The sequence below is a fragment of the Drosophila novamexicana genome, unplaced genomic scaffold, assembly GCF_003285875.2.
Source record: "Drosophila novamexicana strain 15010-1031.04,08,12 unplaced genomic scaffold, DnovRS2.1 tig00001059-arrow-arrow-pilon, whole genome shotgun sequence".
Classification (NCBI taxonomy): domain Eukaryota; kingdom Metazoa; phylum Arthropoda; class Insecta; order Diptera; family Drosophilidae; genus Drosophila; species Drosophila novamexicana.
In genome coordinates, this window is record NW_020824837.1 from 1463396 (window position 1) to 1468938 (window position 5543).

The following is a 5543-nucleotide window of genomic DNA, read 5'->3' on the forward strand; positions in this document are numbered from 1 at the left end:
ATTGTGATGCTGCTGCTGCTGCTGCTGCTGACGTTGATGTGCCACCAACAGCAGCAGCAGCAGCAGCAACATGCAGCCATTGTTTCGCCAGCTCATTGTTGTTTTTGTTGTTGTTGTCCTTTTAGCATCAAAAGAGATTTGCATTTTATCGCATTGCGCAGCGGAAATAACAAAATCAACAGGCAGCAGCAACGCTGTTGTCGTTGTCGTTGTCGCTCTTTGATGCCCGCTGACAGTCGCGACAGTCGCTCAGTTTTGCAATTGAAGCTGGCATCAGCAGCAGCAGTAGATGCAGCCATCGAGCTGCTGCTCAGTCATTTTCGGCGAGCTGTCAGTTAATTGAAATATTCGTGCCGTCGTCTTCGTCGTCAATGTCAGTCGCTTTTGATACTCATTAAAGCAGCGCTTAGGAATCAAACAGCGTTTTGCATGAAGCGCGTGAGAAAGAGAGAGAAGCAGAGAGAAAGAGAGAGAGGGAGGCGGAGGCAAGAGTTTCACCAGCTGGAATTTAAGCACAAACGTGTTAATGTGCCAAATGAAACGAGGCAGCAGTTGTCAAGACGCAGAGTTGGGCGGCACAGGCCCAGTCAGATTGCGAAGAGAGTGCCGCAGAAGTAGCCCCAAGGAGCTAACCCGCTGTGCCACAAAGTTAAACAGAATCAATTTATAAATCAGCGGCTTTAAAGGTCAGCGATAACAACAACAGCAACAACAACAACAACAACAACAGCAACAATGAGGCAGCTCGCGCTGTTCCTGCGACTGCGGCTGCTGTTGCTTTGGCCCAGCTCTCGTCCGCGATGAGCAATTTATTGTGTCAAACTCAATTATACTCGTGTGATATTTTTGTTGCCCACAAAACAAAGCAACAAAATGCCAAGCGCACACACACCAAAACACACACACACACAGTTACAGTCAGCAAAAAGGAGCAACCCAAATTCTCGAAATGCTGCAACTTTGGCCCGCAAGAGAGCAGCAGCAGCAGCAACAGCAACAACACACAAAAAACACACACAAGTCTTCAGCCAAAAGTTTGTGCATCTCCAGCCCCCCTTCCCACCCTTTCCACCTCACCAACCAGCTGGACCAATGTCTGGCCACAAAACTGCAGCCGAAATGAAAGAAGAAAAGTTTCAGATAAATGAGCCGAATGGTTTGGCGAAAGGCGCAATTCAACTGCCAAAATAACAAAAGCCAAAAACACAAAAAAACAGAACAAGAATGCTTCAGTCTTAAAAGTACATAACTTTCAGATACCCTGTAGAGAAAAGCTCATGGAGAATGTACAAAAATTGTGCAGCATTAAAGACATAATATAATATGAGCAATAATTAGAAGAGAATGTAGAAAAAATAATGCAGAAAAATTGAAAGCATACAAAAAGAATATAATAAGAAATAATACTAATATACTAATAAATAGTATTAAACATTTTTAGGACGAAATTTTCAGTTCCGTCCTATAATATAATAAATATAATATGATTAACATACCGAATTTGAAGGCTGTGATCGTTCGTATATTCAAAATTCCAAAGTAAAATGTGTTTGTAAGAACAAAATCTATTCCTGAAAAAAATAAAATAAAAAATACATTAAATTTTAAATATAAATTATTGAACAATAATAAATAAGATTAAGACATAGAAACATAAATTTTGAATATAGTATATTCAAAATATTACTAAAGAGGAATCAACATAAAAAATATTTGTTCTTAAATTATTTAGAAGTTTTAGATTTAGGAATACTTCAAATATTTATTTTCCTATATTTATTGTATCTTTAGACCTTGGATGACAATTAGTTTCAGAGTTCTTAGCTTGAAATTCGTTCGAAATTTTCATATATTTAATTTTCATTTGGCAATAAGAAACGACATACAAAATTTGCTCTCCCTAGCTTTGACAGTCGCTGAGTTCTCTGTCAGTTGAAGCAAGAGACAGGTCTGATGCGAGATGCTGATAGACAATTGAAATGATATGATCGACTAGATCGCCAAATGCTAATTGTGGCTTTTTGAAGTAGGGAGCTGCCTGCCTCGAATGATTACACATATACACACAGCTTGAATACACTCTTTTCAAAGACTTTTAATTAATACAGGGTATGCAAAAGGGTAGGCAGCAATGTGCAACTAAATGTGCTGAGCAATGGCAAATGGCTCTTTAGAGACGATTCATCAATGCCCTACATCGCATGAGAAAGCTTGCTAATTAATTGATTTCATGTTAGCACAAATATATACTCTACGATTGGAAGCCTTCTTTAGAAGATCACATAGAAATAAGGGAAATAACGATTTTATAATTTACAGTTTTCATATTAAGATATCTCTGTCGATAATAAAATCGCTTAAAAAAACGGAAAGCGCCTTATGGAAAGCCTTGACTCTCCTTGCCACACCCACTACGGTCCCTCCGTCGACCAAGAAGCCACGCTTAAGGAACCTGCTGGTAAATGCGATCCAAGTACTTATTTTTTCAACCTGGATTTATCTACCGCCTCGCTAGCTTCTTTATTAACAATTGTAGCTCATTGGCAGCCTCAGCGTGGCTGCACACAGCCCGCTCGTGTGGCAGACCCCCAAAAACAGAAGTCGACCAGTCGAGCATAAGAACTGCACCCGCCCGCTGCTGTTGCTGTTGCTGCTGCTCCTGCAAATGCTGCCTCGCCTGCTGCAGCTGCTCCTCCAGCTCGTTCCCTTTTGCGGCGGCTCGCGACCAGGCAACACTCACTTTTTGTGCACTGGGCAGCCAAGAATTTCACGTTGACACTTTTAAGTGGACATCAAGCAGTTTGCGCATATTTCCCCTCCCCAATCCCCATGGCCAGTTGCCTGGCCCCCACCACAGCAGTCTCCAGGCTCCAGGCTTCAGTCTCCAATCGGGGCGCAGCTGCAGCCAAGTTTCGGCATTGGGTCTTTTCGAAATTTACAGTTGGAGTCGCAGCAGTCGGCGGAGCGGAGTGCAGCGTGCGAGTTATGCGATCTTTGGACTCTTAACGATTCGCTTTTGTTGTTGGCAACTCTTTTTTCTCTCCCGCTCCCGCTCCCGCTTCCTCTCGCTCTCTTTCTCTCTTTTGATTTGGCCAGTTGTCTCTCGTCCTGCGCTGGGTCAGAAATTCAGTTAATTTAGCAAGAAATGTACAAAAGTTGTCAGCCAAGGCTATGGCAAGAAGGGGGAGAGTAGGGAACAGGCTAGAGGTCGCCAGAGAAACAGAGAGAACGACAAGGGGGAACTGTGAGACTTTCAGCGACTTCTATTGGCAGCTTGGCAAATATGCGAAACAGTTGCATCAAAAGGACACAATTAGGCAGCGAATGCTGCTCGAATGCAGCTCGAATGGTCCATCGAATTTTCGGGGGCCTCATCAAAGCGGCTAAGCCGACAATAAATCTTCAAGCGCATATAACAAAATCCAAGCGGAATTTTTATTGCTTATTATTGGTCAGTTTGGAGAACTTTGGAGCTGGTCATTTGGGCCTGGCATTTCGCAGAACCCCAAACAGCAACAGCAACAGCAACAACAACAACAACTGGGAAAAGTATCGAATTTCATTTCCTGTGTCCCAGACCCTATAGAAAGCAACGTTCACTTGTCATTCTGATGCCGAACAATGGCAAATTTGCAGTGACCTCTGCCGGCAGCTTCTCTTTGTGGCCCATTATCCATTTATATATATATATATATATATATATATATATATATTTGGGTATATAGTTCTGAAATCAGATCCTTGTTGAAAATCATTCGCACAATCAGCGCACACAAATCGTAACGATTTCTCATTTTAATCAATTAAAAAGTCAACGGCCGCCCCAAACGACTGAGGTGATTCTCGTTGCCGATTTCGCCAGCTAACTGTAAATTGGTCTGACACTTGCCGAAAATATGCCAAAAAAAATTCCAAACTTACAAAAATACAAAATAACAACAACAATCTGAATGTGAGACGCAGTTGGAGTTGGCTTTCGGACTTTTGTGCCCTTGCATTTTGTTTGATTAATGAGGTGAAATGTTGTGAAATATTGTCAGTTGCTTGTTTTCCCGACAGGTGCGGCGAGGGGAGGGATCGAGAATTGGCCGTATATCGTGCTGCAGGGGGGGGCAGAAGTGAGGGAGGCGGTTAGGCAGCATGTCGACAAATCAAATGGAAATCAATACCTACATGAAATTTAACGCCTCGCAACGATTCCCGTTTGTCAGCTCGTTACAAGTTTGGCTTTGCAGCCAAAAGAGAGACGCCCCCGTTGACAACATGCGAGCGGTGCGCACCACCGCACCACTGCACCACTGCACCCCCCTCGCCGACCAACCCTTCACCATAATTTGTTGCCAAATATGGAGAGACAACTGCAGTTGCCGCAGTTGTCAAGAGCAGTCAAAAAATGCAACCAAATACAAATAAAAGAATTGCCAAATAACAAAAATAATAAATAATATTGTGTTGTTGCGTGAGTGTTAACGACTAGCTAATACCCTGTAAGCACATGCAAATTATTCGAGCTTATGTCTAAATATCGTCGAACGATTGTTGTAGAGACTGTAATAAGAAGAATAAAGAGTTTTATAAAGAGAAGGAACAACTCTTCTTTGCCTGAAAAGATCTCAGTCTTCTTTGTAGCTTATCATACATTAGACTTTACTTTTATGTAAGTTTTGTATTCTCTTTTCTTCACATTTCTCCATTAAAACATTAACGCCCACGCCTGAAATTCTACTCTGGCCCAAACTTTGTATGCCATTGTTGACTAAAGTTTTCAGGGCGTATTTAATATTCCATAAGTCAAATCTCACAGCTGAGCCATATAAATTTCTAACGTATAAATTTCCCAACGTTATTACACCCTTTTCGTGCATTTCAATTTACTACAGGGTATACCAGCAGCAGCAACAACAACTACACCAAGACGAGCATAAAGTGTGAACATGTAAACGTCACTCGAACGAGTCGATTCGCTGCAATTGGAATGGAGTTGCGGCAACGTGAGACCCACAGCTGCAGGTGTTCCCCTCAAAGCAAGCGCTTGGCAAATAGCTGACTTCCAAATTTTTAATCGCTCCCCCCCCCCCCCCCCCCCCCCCCTTCTCTATGCTCGCTTAAAGCGTGAAACGCGCAATTTGAGGTGAAACTAAATCAATAAGCACACGGCGTATACTTAATCAAGACATAATGTTGGACAACAAACGCTGGGCGTGGCCAAAGATAAGCCGCAATCCGTTGAACACGATGATTGAAGCAACAGCTGCAGCAGCAGATCTTGAGCCAGAGATATGAATATTCATGCCTCTAATCAGTTGCGCCCCGTTTAGCAATCGATAACCAGAGAATCGATTGCTGGCGAAAGCGTTGCGACGCCCAAAACTGAAACGCCTTTCATTGCAACAGCAACAGTTTCTTAGATCGTCTGCTCAAAATATATTTTTTTAAATATTCATTAAAGCATCATATACTCATAATACATTCATCAACAAATCTTTAATCCAACAAGAGTCGTATACTCATCATATATATGTAACTAACGGGTATACCTTGGC